Genomic DNA, 15,949 nt, shown 5'->3' with positions numbered 1-15,949 from the left:
CCCCGTTGGTGCATCTGCATCTTTTTCACACTGGCTCTTCCTTTGGGAAACCACCAGAGCTGCAGAGGGAGCCTGAGGGCCCTCCTTGCTCACTTCCCTTGAGGACATCCATCTCGGGCAGCTGGGATGGGGCTGCTGCAGGACCCCTCTTCTGCCCTGGTGGGAAAACTTGGGTGAAACTGTATGCACCTGTGATGGTGTTTCGGGCAGGAGCTCATAAAAGAGGTCTGGAATTTTATGTTGGAGCTGTTTTCTGAGCTCTTGGCATGGAAGTGTGCCTCCAGAGGCCCAGGCTTGGGCATGAAAGAAGAGAGGCCTCTATGGACCCCCTAGGGGCCTAAATGTTAACCGTGTAACTGCTTGGGACTCCTTTCCTAATGTCCACCTCTTTATGACGGCGGGGTCTCCCTCCTGCTTGGACATCTCATCCCCACTGTCTCTGAGGGCCCTCCACTGGATCATCTCTGTGCAAGAGTCCCAGGCACACGTGAGTGTTGTGGGTGGCACAGGAGAGACTAGCTGCATCTGCACTGCACAGTGACTCTCCCCACTGCAGACACTGAGCTGCAGGACATCGTCCAGGTGTCAGAAGGTGGTACCACTTTCCTCTGATGGCCATACCTGTAGATTGAGGTAAGGACTCCCAGAAAGGAGTCCAGTGTCTTTGGGATGTTATGACAAGGCATGGATGCAAAGTCACTGGGTACTTGTAGGTTGGCCTGCAAGTGGACCCAGAAGCCTGAATAGCTAAGGGACTGCTTTGGACCAAGGGAAGTCGGTGAGTGCAGGGAGTGAGCTGGAGGTGGCTAAGCCATCCTGGCAAGTGTTGCGCCCCTCCCCACTGTACCCCAGGTGAGGGTGAGGGAAAGAGCCTACCCAGGTAAGGCTACCTGTAAGGTCCTTGGATACAGAGCTGGGTTCCAAGTGCTCAACTTAGCCAAAGGCAAATTTCCCACTGTTTGGCCTGTTGCTAGGACTGTGCGAGCACAGGGGCTGTGAGGAACTCTTCTGTCTTTTCACTTCAGCCTGAAGAAGTTCCTTTCACATCATTTTATAGCTAGTTACCCAATGATTAACTTGTTTGCTTTCTTTTTTATCTTCATCAGCTTTTGTTTTTGTTTTTGTTTTCACATTTGTTTTGCCCTCAATCTTCAAGGATATCTTTGCAGTGTATAGTATCCTGGGTTGATAGTTCTATTCTTTCAGTATTTTAAAGATGTTATTTCAATCTCTTCTGGCCTCTGTTTTCTGATAAGAAATCACAGGTCCTGGAATTGACATTCTTTTTTTTTCCTTTTTTTTCTTTTTTCTTTTTTTTGTATAATGTGTCATTTTTTTCTCACTGCTTTCAAGATTTTTCTTTATCTTTGATTTTTTAGCAGATTGACTATGATGCATCAGGTTGAGGGTTTTCTGAGTTTCTTAGATTTTTTTTTCACAAATTTGTGAAGTTTTCAACCACCTTTCCCTTATATATTTACTTCTGCACCAAATTCCTTCCTCCAGGAACTCCAATGGCATGGAAATTAAAACTTTTGATAAATCCTCCAGATCTCTGAGGCTCTGTTAAATTTTGTTGAATATTTTTTTCTGTATGTTCTTCAGATTGTACCGTTTCTAATGATCAGTTTTTTCCTCTGTTTTATCCGTACTGTTTTTGAAGGCTTCTAGTGAATTTTAATTCTGGATGTTGAATGTTAAGTTCTAAAATTTTCTTTGGCTTCTTTTTCATAGTTTTTATTTCTCTGCTAAAAACTTATTTCTTTCCATTAATTTCCAAAATATTTGCCCTTACTACATTGAGCATGGTTATAATAGCTGCTCTGCCTGATAATTTTGACATATGGGTCAATGCAGCCTCACGAAGTTTCTGATTTGTGTATGTTGCCTCCAACATGGAACATAACAACCAGGGAAGGTCCTTCCTGGTGCTAAGGGACAAACCACTCCATGCAGAAATCCTGAATTGATACTTTCTAGGAAAGATCTTAATCAAAAGGGGGAAATATGGAATTAATTAAAGAAACCCCAGCTAAAATTAGAGTTAGACAGGCCTGTAGTGAGAGCTCTTACACCCTGCCATGCATCATCAATTACTCCAAACAGGATGTGACAGCCTACACCTTACATGTCCAGCAAGAAGGTCCCTCTACTTTACTATCCAGCTGGAAGAAGAAAACTTCACTCCATGACAGGTCAGCCAATCAGACACAGTAGCAGCCCAGTTGCTGAAAAGAGTCCGTACTATGGACTCTCAGCTTCCTCCAATGGACTCTGGTTATCACAGCCCCTCCAACTCCTCCCTTTTCCTTATAAAAGCAAGTTCTCCTTCCTTGTTCTTTGGATTTGTCTTTGGTCCACCATAGCTTGCATTTCCTGAATTACAATTCCTCTGCTATTCCTAAATAAACTCACTTTTGCTGGTAAAATAACTGGCTATTATATTATTAACATTGACAAGATTTATGGAATTATGCCCAAGTAAATGCTTTTAGAAGTTACCTTTGTTGGGGATGGAGAGGGGAGACTTCAGTTCCCATTTTACATCATTTTGGACTAGAAACCTTTTATTAATAAAAAATTGTTTAAAAATTTTTTCCTCCTCTTCTCTCCCCAGGACTACATCATCACCCACAAGACCCCATGGAGCCAAGGAGCCACGAAGCACAATTGTATTAGGCATGTACTACCTGTGACACGAAACTAACTATATGCAAACATGTCTTCCGCTATTTTCCAATAAATTCCATTATTTTTTATTCTGAGATTCTATTTCCACTTATGACAGAAGAATATTCTCCTTAAACACTAGGATTTCTCTTGCATATCAGGTTTAAAAGACATCTTCTACAATTACCCACCTCTTCACCTGCCCTGCATCCTGAATTCCAGGGCTATAAGAAGGTAGTTCTATGTGGACAGTAGGTCTTCCTCACTGCTGGATAGGGCCTGTACTGGTGTGCCCACTGGTCATGAGTCCATGCTACCACTATATCTGCAATTAATGGAATATTAATTTTAAAATTGTCTTCTTCGTTAACACATGGTTCTTCAGGAGCTTCATATGAAAAACAATGTGTTGTTTTCTGTGGATGGCACTGATCTTTAAATTTAATTTACTATTCTAAGTTTGTGGATATTTACTTTGTAATGTTGTAGCAGTTTTCACACCAGAAATACTAAACTCTTTGAAGAATTCTATTATTTTTCAATTCTCCCTGATATGATTTATTGCAATGTCCATGTAACCAACTATTTTGCAGGAATTTACTGATTAAGTTTGCTGCCTGAGTTCTGCAGTTCACATCGTGGCATTCAGGCTAGACATTTATATTTGTGCAGATAATGTAGGGACAGGCTCCAAGTACAGATAGACCAGCCAGCCCGCCACCATGAGTTCTGGCACATCCCCCTGCAGAGGCCCTCCTCCTCCTAAGGCTGTAACTGCTGCTGTCTGCTGCTATTGTCATTTGGGGACCTGTTAACCTTGGACTGACCCCATCGTGCACATGTGTACCAGGCGGCCAAGCCAACTTTTCAGCTGCATGCCGCCCACTTGCCTGCTGTGCCTACATGCTTGAGGCCACAGGTATATACCATGTCATCCATGCATTCAACTAGCCTTTACTGGGCTATTCAGGGATTAGTAGCCTGGACAAGGCTACAGGGGTCAGAGATTCTTGCCTTTTGTTAAAGCAAATTGCCACAGGAGTATTTTTCAGATGCAGCCTTGAACCCTGTTCAGTGACCTGCATCAATGACAGTCCACACCAGTGAGCAGCAGAAAGTCCCTGGGGTACGGAAACCTGGAGTGCATTTCTGAAATCCTGAAATGTGATCCCATTTGCAGGAGAGAAACATTTTGTTTTCAAGTAAGACAGCCCTTGCTGGCATATGTATATGTTTTCAACTCATTTGGTAATAAGATTCACGGCATTATAATTAACATATTTATATGTGTGGACCTACACATAAATAATTAATTAAATTTTATAGAAAATGAAAAAAAATTCTTTAGAGGTTATTTTTTAAAACAGTGCTTTAAATATAACATGGGCAAGTATTTAAGGACTGTCCTTAGGGATCCTGTAACATACACAAAGCTCCATGATCAGCCTGCTATATTTGCCCGTAAATAGCAAAAGCCATTTGCAGGTAGAACTGTGGCCTAGTGGGAAATGACCCTGTATGCACATATCTGGGATGTAAGGGACTAGAAATAAAGGCCATTTACCAACTAAAAATAAATCCCCATAGCTAAAAGCAGGTCATTCTGAAACTGGACCCATCTAAAAATAAACATGTAGAAGCATAATACCTCTAAAATCCAATGACTCTAATATAAATACCAAAAAACAAAGAAAAGCCATGGCTGAAATAAACCAGAAGAAACTAAAAATTAATAATTGTAAGAATAAAATACTGATAAAGATAAGTAAAATAAATAGTTCAGAAAGGAAATGTTTTAAAATATGTAATGGAAAAATCACTCTATTATCCAAATAATTCTGAAAACACACATCCATTTAAAAAAAAAAAAAGTGTGTAATGTAGATTTGGAAAGATGGTGGCAGTTGTTACCTTTCAAGACAAGCCTTACAATGAGGAGGAATAATCAGGTGTTGAATCAAACTAAAGAAGGCCAAGGGCAATAGAGGCGATAGGAGGGAGGACCCATAGAAGAAGAGAACAGGAGAGGAAGAGAGCCTGGAAATAATCAGGAGATGGGGGTACCATATTTGTTAGCATATTCCAGAAACATCAGAGAGAAGCTCTGAGAAGGTGGAAAAGCTTTTCTAGATCATATTGCTCACTACAAATTCAAGATCACAAATGTCACAGAAAAGACTAACTGAAAACTACTGATGGGAATATACCAATATCGGTACAAACTTACTACAGGGGAGAAAAAGGAATAGTAGAGTGATGCCACTGCAAAACATGAAGAGTATCCCACCTGCTGTACTTTATGAACTATGTAAGGTGCTTTTTCAAAAATGAGGTCAAAGTCATTAAGAAAGTGATACAAGATATGAAAGTGCGTCATAAATCAGAATTAGAAAAACTCAGAAATGAAGGGACAGAACTCAGGAAAGAAGAAGAAAAAACTGAACAATCACTTCATAAGTGAAATTAGAACTAGAAGAAACTTGATAACAAATAATGCCTTATAAGAAACAGTAAGTGAAAAAGGGGAAACTCTTGAAAACTACTGAAATAACTCTTGAAAGAGAAATAAGGAAGAGACTGTAAAATATTTGATGCAAGTGTGAAACATGGAAAACAATCATGAGAGATCTGACATGTGAATGCCTGGCTCACCTGAAAGAGAAAAACCAAAGCAAAGATACAAAGCAAACAGTAAACATTTTAATTCAATTTTTTCCTGGAAATAAAAAGTTTTGAAATTGCTCATAAAAGAGAACACTGAGAATTCACTTGGAATGACTATGATCAAGTGACATTCTAGGGAAGTTACTGAACTTTAAAGAAAAAGAAAAATCCTTTAGGCATCTAGAATAAGAGCGCAAATGACATAAAAGGGAACGAAATTTAGAATTTTATCGACTTTTTTTTTTTTTTTGAGAGAAACACTCTGTGCCAGAGCAACATATTGAAGACACAGAAAGACAGAAATGAGTCGTAGATTTTATAGCAGCCAAGCTACCTGGATAGCAAAGGCCCAGATGTCCAAGTCATCATAAAGGTCTAGTATAATATCGTTCCCATGATCAATGGAATGAACAGACTCTAGACAAAATAATCCTTAGGAAGACACTGACACAAGGACAGATGGTGACTACAAAGTTTGCAGTTCACTTTTTCAGTTAAGACTAAATGAGGGTTATATGAGAGAGGGAGTGGTCTTGCTGGTGGCCACTAGGGTGGCTGCCTTACAAGAATTCATTAAATTCTACCTCTGTTGAAGGTGCTTTTCTATATATGTCTTTTCTTCTCTTTTCTTTTTTCTTTTCTTTTCTTTTCTATTGAAGTATAGTTGATTTACAATGTTGTGTTCATTTCAGGTGTATAGCACAGTGATTCAGTTATATATATATATACATACTCTATTTCAGATTCTTTTCCCTTATAGGTTATTACAAAATATTTAGTATAGTTCCCTGTGCTACCCTACCAACAGTAGGTCCTTGTTGGTTATAATTTATCCTCCACTCCCCCACCTGCCCCCTTTGGTAAACATAAATTTTTTCTCTATATCTGTGGGTCTATTTCTGCTTTGTAAATAAGCTCATTTGTACCATTTTTTTTAGATTCCATATATCAGCAATATCATATGATATTTGTCTTTCTCTGTCTGACTTACTTCAGTTATTTTGATAATCTCTAGTTCCATCCATGTTGCTGCAAATGGCATTATTTCATTCTTTTTTCTTTTTTAAAAAATATTTTTAAGCTAGATAAACATCATTTAATATAAAAACCTTCCATATTAAATATAGATCATATATCTATAACTAATACTAAATCTATACAATAGAAAAACTAAATTTGTACTGAATTAAGCGTCCTAGGAGATGAGCAGTGAGGCCGCTCCTGTTTGTCCAGATGGAGCCCCCTGACGCTATACAGCTCCATCCTCTTCAAGGCCTAGGCTGAGGCATCCAGGTCAGGACCTTAATAGGTTTCAGACCAGAACTGCAACACAAATACAGGTGCTGGAATCACTGGGGAGGTGCAGACACAGAGGGAAGGAGGGCTCCCTGGGGGTGGGTGTGCTGGACCTGGGAGGTAGCCTTGGGCCCTGACATACCCAGAGGTCAAGTCCCCAGGGCACTGGGATCTGTTTGCAGCTCTTTGCTGAGGGTGTTGTCTGTTACCAGAGAGTGTCTGTAAATGTCCTACAGGAGCCATTTACCTGGGCATTTGGCCATGCAGCCTTCAAGCGACTGGTCTCTGGACAGTGAAACTAATACAGCACACAGGGGAGGCTCTGAGACACCTGGATGAAAATGCCGAGTCTTCTCACCTGGGACTGCAAGGAGCAGAAGTCTGATGACCCAGGTGGGAGCGGTGACCCTGCCCCTCCACACCACAGCCACTGTGACCCATGCTGAGAGCTGCACAGTAGAAATGGACAGAGACCTGGCGTGCCCCCTTTTCTCCCTAATAATCATTGTTCTTTTTAACACCTCAGCCAAACCTGCCTGTACTTTTTAATTGAAAAAAAATCATTATGCACTGATAAGAAAATCATAACTTTTATCTTTTGAGAATATTTCAACACAAAAAGTTTACAGAAGACACTGCATTTTAAAGTGTTATAAAAACCAGTTACATTTGTGTTATTTAATGACAAAGTTGGAAAATAAATAAAAGGAACATAAGTAATTTGAAACCTGCCTTTTAACTCATCTAAGGTGAGTATTGTATGGAATTGCCTTTAGGTGTTTGTTCTGTTGGAATTTGACTTACATACAAAATCATCTACAGAATCTCAAGCCTCAGATTGAGAAGCAGTGCCATGAGGAGACCCAGGCCCTTCACAGGGCTGCACAGTGGCTGAGGGACCCCCTGGATTTGGGCAACTCTCAGTCAGACTGGGATCCTGTAGCATCCCATACTTGACAAAGCATCCAGGGATGCAGAGCTGGGCCAGGTGAGCTGTCCCTCAGCATGAATCCTGGGGGGCCGATGTCTTCTTCACTCTTTTCCCAGGAACATTCATGGGGGGGGGGGAAGGTCAGGGCCACCTCAAGGTCTCACCACAGCCAGTGATTTACTGGGGATGCTCCCTGACGATTTGGTGGGGGTGGGGGTCGGGAGACAGGGCTGGGTCTTGCAGAGGGAGATGTTGAACCACTCCAGTGATGCTCTTCAAAAAGAACACAATGTGAACGGTCCCTCTTGGAGTCAAGAACATGATGGCCCTACAGGCTCTCCCAGCCTCCCCTCCAAATATAAGAGCTGCTGGAGGATGCAACCTAGCAACCTCAAGGGCTTCTAAGCTATGGTATCTGTTTCCGGGAAGATGTGCTCAGGGTATCCTCCACTTACCTGCTTGGATTATTACCATCCTCTTGTCTCCACTTTTGTGATCACATGCAACAGAGCCATCCCAGTGTTTCTGTTGGTTTTGCTGAAGTGCCAACAAGTAAGTTAGGGATGTGATTGAGAACATGAGTACTTGTCTGCCTTACCTTTTCATCTCCAGCCCTCCACATTCACCTCTCCTCTTCCAGGTCATCTTTACCCCAAATGGCTTCCCCTACTCCTTCTCTCGGAGAGACTTTATATACAGCTGAAGGGAAGTGAACAATCGCATTGTGGATAACCAGAACCACCCAGAGCAGGAGAACATGCATGGGGGGGGGGGGCAGGGCAGAGCCAGATTTTGGGGGGGGTTCCTCCAGCAGGGTGGGCCCAACTCATTTAACTCCCAGGTCAGCTCCCTGGCTGGACCACTAGGGTCGCTAGACATGATTCAGTTTTACAGATAGGCGGTCAGGAGCCAGGGTGATACCAGAAAAGTGGAGGAGGAGAGTTGCAGAGAGATTTTCTAAATTTTCTAGAAGATCCTGGGACCTCACATGCCTGGATGAGACCAGGTCCTTTAGGATAAGAATCATAAAAAGAGGGAAAGAAGAGGTGGGGAAGAGCTACAGAGAGGAGCTTATGAATGAGAAAAAGAGAGAAAATGAAAAAGAGATTAAAGAAGAAATATGTTACATGGAGATTGCCCATCTCCTTTCTGGTATCTTCAAAATCCCCAAAGTGGCATTCTAGGGTCCAAGGGCAGCAGTGATGATGGAGAGCAGAGAATTAAAGTTGAGGTGAGAACTCGGGGCCCTGATGCTCCTGGGAGCAGGTAACCCTACCTCAGGACCCATTCTGTCCTCATCTCCAGGGGCCTCTCAGGGCCTCTGTTGTTTCACTTCTGCAATGTAAGAGTGGGTCTCTGATGCCAAGATCATTTCCCAGCTCTCAAATACTTTAAATGTGATCATGAATGAACACCTGTGTCATCCTGTTCCTCCCACTGGCAGTCATCTTCTCCATGCATTTCTGTGCATGACATGGCCTTCCTCCCTGCTCTCTCCTTTTCCTTACCACTTCCCTCCCTCTTTTCTTTCTCCTAATTATTGTCCATTTCCTATCTCCTAGTAAACCTCCACCAATATAGCTGGTCTTTAATATGGAAAAATTGGAGGAAAGATACCACCACCCACTCCAATAAATCAATTGATCCTTCCTATTTCAGCCTGGGAATTCTGTGGGCCCTGTGGGGAGAGTGACAACCAACTCCACATATTAAGTGTCCATTCTGTGCATGAGATGACCTTACTTGGGAGACAGTTTAACCTTTAAATGACCCCATAAGTTCCCTGAACTGTTAGAGGATGAACACAACATTAGAAATAAAGTAACTTGTCCAAATTCCCTTAAGCAAGGATTTCCACAGCAGTATGGCCACATAAATATGTGGAACCTGCCAGGTTCGCCCCAAGCCTTGGAAAGACTGGGAGGGAGGGGACCTGGGCAGGCCTAAGGAAAGGTCACAGAGTGGGACATGACTGGGGTGTGGGGGAGCAGGGATAGTGCTGTCTGGCTGGAGCAGTGGGTTCTGAGAGGAGCAGTGACTCCCTAGCCCTGCTGCCTGGTGTCTTTGTCCTGACCTCATCAGAGAACAGGGGCAGAAGGAAGGGATAAACACTGTCTTCATGAGCCCACCCTTCTCACCTGTGACTATGGATTAGAAACTGGGGAGGGCAGTGGTAAAGGGCCCTAAGGAGGTGAAAGACATGTACACTGAAAACTACAAAACATTGCCCAAAGAATTCAGGAAGATACAAATAATTGGAATGACATGCCACATTCAAAGACGAGAAGATTTAATAGTGTTAACATTTCCAGACTACCCAAAGTGATCTACAGATTGAATACAGCATCTATCAAAATCCCAATATCATTTTTATAAAATGGGAAAAACAATCCTAAAATGCATATGGAAACACAAAGGACCCCAGAAAGTCAAAACAATATTGAGAATGAAAAAACAAAGATAAAGACTTCATACTTCCTGACTTCCACAGACATTACAAAGCCACAGGAATCAAAACAGTGTGGTACTGGTATAAAAACAGGCCAATAGACCAATGTACCATAATAGAGAACCCCCAAATAAACTCACACATCAGCATACCAAAACTACACAATGGGGAAAGGATAGTTTCTTTAGCAACCAACAGAGTGAAAAGACAACTTGCAGAATGGGAGAAAATATCTGCAACACCCATACCAAAAAAAAAAGGCTAATACCCAAAATACATAAGAAACTACTACAACTCAATTGCAATAAAAAAGCACACAATCCAATTTAAACATGGCCAAAAACTTGAACAGACATTTCCTGAAAGAAGACATATAAATAGCCATCAGACATATGAAAAAGTGCTCAACATCACTAATCATCAGGGAAATGCAAATCAAATGAAATTTGAACAATGAGATATCACCTCACACCTGTTAGGGTGTGTGTTATCAAAAAAAAAATTTACAGGTGTTGGCAAGGATGTGGAGAATTGGAATATTTATACACTGTTGGTAGGAATGTAAAATGGTATAGCCATTATGGAAAATAACATGGAGGTTCCTCAATAAATTAAACTACTATGTGATCCAAGAGTCACACTTCTAAGTATACAGTCAAAGAAGTAAAATCAGTATCTTGAAGGGATAGCTGCAATCCCATGTTCATTGCAACATATAATACCAACAGTCAAGATACGGATACAGCCCCCTTGTCCATCAACAGATGAATTGATTAAAAATATGTGGTATATACGCACAGTGGAATACTATTCAGCCTTTAAAAAAAAGAAAATTCTGCCATTTGTGGCAACATGAATGAATCTGGAGGACATTATTAAAAGAGAAATAAGCCAGTCACAGAAAGACAAACACTATATGTCTGCTTTCATTTATATCTAAAATAGTCAAACACATAGAAGCAGAGAGTAGAAAGGCAGTTGCCATGAGTTGTGGGGAGGTGGAAATAGGAAGTTGCTGTTCAATGGGTATTGAGTTTTAGTCATGCCAGATGAGAAGTTCTGGAGATGAGGGGCACAGCAGTGTGTACATAGTTAACTAACTGCACTGTACACTTAAAAACGTAAGAGGTTAGATTTTATGTTATGTGGGATTTTTTTACCACAATAAAAATAAATAAGTAAAATAAACTGCAAAGCAAAAAAAGTAAGGGGAAAAAAAGAAAGAGAGGAAGGGAAGGGAGGGAGAGAAGAAGGGAGGAAGCAAAGGAAGGAGGGAGGGAGGAGAAGGGAAGAGGAAGGGAGAAAGGTGTGTCACACAGGGAGATGGAGATAAGGACAGAGCACGACAAAGCTCCTCTCCCCAGGTTTTAATAAAGACGTCTATACAGGGTTCACTCCAGCAAGTCAGCCATGTCCTTTCTTGTCCCTGCTCAAGAAGGAGCCCAAATGTCACCGTAAGTGTGGGTGAGGCTGGGCTCAGCTGCTGGACCAATTTCTCCTGACTTGAATCAGTGACCACTGGCTCAGCAGACGGCCCGCGTAACCTTCCTGCATATTCCTCCTGTGCCTCTACAGTGTTTCCCTCTGAAAGGCCAGCCCAAGGCACTTGGTACTGTTCTCAGGCATGGGGTCCACTGGGCAGCAACTGTGAAATCTTAGAGCCTCCCTGTCGGTGGCAATCGTTTTAACATTTGATCACACACACCAGGGGTTCCCTTCAGCAACATCGGGACAGTGTGGCTGAGAGATGAGGAATTTTCTAGGACAGGCTTGTCTCAAGTAGACAGTTTTTGTGGTAAAGTGACATTGTAAAATAAAGCACTCTCATTTTTTTGTTTGGGGAAAATATTGACACCAATAGGGCAATCAAATTCCATTAAAATATGTATTTCTCACAGGATTTATGATCCAAAATGAAACTCAAACTGTAATTTGGGTACTTTTGTATTTACATTGACTTAAAACAAATCTCTTCACTTGTTACTTTCTAAGGTCTTTGGAAGAAATAAATACCCTATTCCTCTGGCAGGTTTGACAGGATGCAAGTGGCCATGCTCCTGCCACACTATGGAGTGTCTCTTTCCTCACCTTGCAATGCATAACCCCTGCTTCGTGCTCCTAGGAGGAAGCCCTGATGCTTAGTCCTTGAGAAAGATCTCTTGTTCCCTTTTTCTTTGTACACAGGGTTTCTTGCCCAGCACACAGCGACGATAGCTGGGATAAGTGATGGGATCTTCCTCATGAGACTAACATTTGTATTCTTAGCAACAGAATCGGAAGGTGAATATTCGGCCCAAAGGAGAAAGTTGGAGGGAATTTCCCCAATCTGTTTCTGGAAGATCCTCCTTTCTCATATTCCTCTGAAACTGTGCATGGCATGAGGCTACAGCAGGGACTCCCTGCAAAAGGAAGGGGCCCTCCCTCTGCACCCAGCGCTTCAGATGAGGGGGGAGGATTCGTCCCAAGGCCTTTAATGGAAGAGAGTTGTGATTGACGGAAGTGACCAGAGAGATGAATCACAATCATTCAAAATGCCATGAGACCTACCTTCATTTCTCATTAAATGAAGTTATTAATGACTCAGTAACAGGGATTCTGACACGGTTTTAACCATTTAGAACTTAGTGAACTATTTTCTGTGTAGGGTTGGGATTTTTTTTCCAGGTTAATTGAGGTATAATCGGCATACAGTGAATACACACTTTTAAATAGTATGATTTGATTAACTTTTACATACATATACATTCATGATACAAATGTGATGGGAATTTTTACTGGGAAAGTAGACACCAGCAGCTGTGATTTTTAGGTGAATGTAAATCTAAGGAAACACACAACACACAAAAACTTACAACACCATTCACTGAGAATCATACCACATGGATTCACGTGTAGACACACACACTTCTGAGAACACAAACCACAAACACCCCATATAGCTGCTTCCTGGGATTGTAGAACTTGGCTTCAGTTCTTTGCCTGGAAAATCACTATCATCACATCCCCTATCCTTATTCCCAGTAGGAATCTGGAATCAGGGTGGCTTTCCACACTAAAACCAGCCAGAAAGCCCCATCTTTCTCATCTTCCAGATTTTTCCTCACCAAATAATTGATTCCAGAACACTTACCATCTTCTCTTTCTATTGAGGCCACCACAATTACAGGAAAGAAAACTCTATGAAGATCAGATCATGCTGTGTCCCACTTATACAAGTCTTTCGCTCACTTGGTGACAGTAGAAATCCTGACAGGAAACAGCGGTAGAGTCAAGGGAACCCGAAAGCAAGACAGAGCAAATCTATTCAGGCCGAAAGCCAAGAGTTTGTCCTGAGGATGTGTCTCCCATCTTCATTTTGGTTGGCAATCACAGAATTCTTTTCCAAGGAGGACACATTGCTGCAGGGGAAAAGCTTGCTACTGGACAGTTTGTAACTTGTGCTGTTCTTTTTTAAATGCCCTTTTGGTTCAGGTATCAGTTGGTAATAGACTCACTCAACATCACCCCAACCAAGGAAATTGTTTATATCACCTGGAATATACATGCTCAGGTCTTCATATGTTAATTCTGTTAAAAATAAATCAAGCAATGTTTCTATTTCAGACATAGAAAGGCGAGCTTACCTGGATAGGTTAGGTCTCTTCTTCTTTTCTGCCACTGCAAATGGGCTCCAAGGGGTCCTCTTGGGGAGCTAGGAGGACAGAGCAATTTTCAGGACACTCTGGGTGTTGCTTAGGAACAACTCAGGGAGCCTTGCCTGATGTGGACGTGGGCTAAGAGCGTATGGTTGTGGGTGGTTAATAAGTAAGGAATGAGCTGCCGCTGTCCCATCTTCCTTGATGGGTGAAAGGAGGCAAAGGAGAACAGGAAAGAAATGACACAGAGCCTTGGGCTTTCTAACTTGGGGAACCTAATCAACGTGAAATAGTCAATCTAGAAAAGGGTAAATTGTAAAATTCACACTATGTTTTAATGACAGAGTCTCATGATTCCTCCTGCCTATTTTGAAGTTCTTCCAAGGTCATTTCTCCCCCCAGGATCCGCAGTTGCTGCTACTATATGTACCATCTCTGTAAGATTTGTTCTTGATTAACAACAAATTGCATTGGGGAACTGAATTCAATCCTAGGCAAAGTATCCTATTATGGTTATTCATTAATCGTTTTTCATAAAGAAAATCAAATATAGAAGATTTGAAAATACTGAAATCCTACCATTTAAAAATAGCTACTATCCATCACGTGGTGTGTTTTTTTTTCAATCTCATCTTTTCTATATAACGCGTGTGTGTCCAATGAGTCAGTGGCACAAGCCATCTAATAAATGGGATGGTTCATTATGGAGGGGAGGCCTGGACACTCTCTAACCCAGCTGTGCAGGAGATCTGCAACAAGGGTGAGGGGCACCAGGCTAATAACCAAGTATCTCTCTGAGCTCTTGTTGGTGTGGGCTTACGGGATTTGTGCAATTCTAAGGATTAGATAATGTTATCAAATACACTAAGATAGCTCCCCGATTCTTATCCACTTTTGTCCAAGTGCTAAGAAGTGACCCCAGCACTGATAGATGTTGACCTGCCTTATTCTACATGGGCCCTCACCTCTCAGACTCTGAGCTGACCCGGGGCATGTGGGCTCCCCGTGTGCGTTTCACCTGATGACTATACCAAAGTCAGCTGTTAAATTCACCTAGAGCTGCCCTGGGTTCTGTGACCACTGAGCCCCCTTATGATGAGGGGCAGTGTCTGGGACCTCTGGAGATGCTAGTACTTCCATGCATGTACGTGGGTGCTGAGAATCCCTTGCTCTGTGACGAGTGATCCCATGACAAGAGAGAGTGCGAGGGGCCAGAGCATCAACAGTGGGACCACAGCTGGATTTATATTTTGGCTTCTCCATGTAGGAGGGTCAAGAGCATGGGCATTTATCTCTGCACCACCTCTGTCATAGGAAGGAGAATTTTAAAAAAGCCTTTGGGAACATCTGTGGTAAGGGAAGAATGAGTTAATATATGGAAAGTATGCAGCGATGAAGAGATTTTTTTTTTTGTGAAAAAGTTATCATATGTATTTTGCTGTGTAACTGGGAAATATATCCCAAGGAAACACACACACACTCACACACAGATTCACAATCACACCACCTAGACTCCCATATAAACATCCTCCAACCCGCGTATGCACAAACCCAACCACCTAAATGATGTGGTTGCTTCCAGGGACCTACAATATGTCCATCTTTCCTTTCTGGGAAACCAGTGTCTTTTACTACACTCCAACCTTCATTCCCAGCAGGAATCCAGAATCAGGGAAGCTTTCCAGACCAAGCAGGCAAGTAAGCCCCACTTTCTTCATCACCTAGATTTTTGCTCAGCAAACGACTGGCTCCGGAATATGTACAGTTCTCTTTTGCTCTTGCATCCACCTGTGATCAGAGCAAAGAAAACACTGTGATCTTAGCAGCATCCTGTTGGCACAGGTCTTTTGTTCTCTTGGTGAATTTAGGAAACAGATGGGAAACAGTGGTTGAGTCAACGGTCCCACAAAAAAACAGGACGTTTGTGCCAAAGGCTCCAGCTTTTCATAGAGAATCTCTCCGGTCCATTATGACTGGCAAATACCAAGTTTTCCTTCAAGAAGGAAATTTTTCTGTTGAGGAAAATGCTCACCTCCCTAGTTTGTAACTGATGCTGTCATTTTTTAATGCCCTCTTCAATCAGGTTTTGGTAATAGACTTTCACTCAGCATTCCCCCAAACAAGGAAATCGTAAATATCATCTACAATGCACATGGTCAGATTTTCATATCTGAATTCAGTTGAAAAAGAATAAATGAAGCAACCCTTCTATCTCAGACAAAGAAAGGTGAGCTTCCTTTGGGGGTAGACAGGGCCTCTTCCTCTGCCCTGTTACCGGGAAGGTCTTCCAAACAAGTCCTCAGA

The sequence above is a fragment of the Hippopotamus amphibius genome, chromosome 12 (genome assembly GCF_030028045.1).
Source record: "Hippopotamus amphibius kiboko isolate mHipAmp2 chromosome 12, mHipAmp2.hap2, whole genome shotgun sequence".
NCBI lineage: Eukaryota > Metazoa > Chordata > Mammalia > Artiodactyla > Hippopotamidae > Hippopotamus > Hippopotamus amphibius.
The sequence above is the reverse complement of the archived record's forward strand: the minus strand, read 5'-3'. Positions refer to the sequence as shown.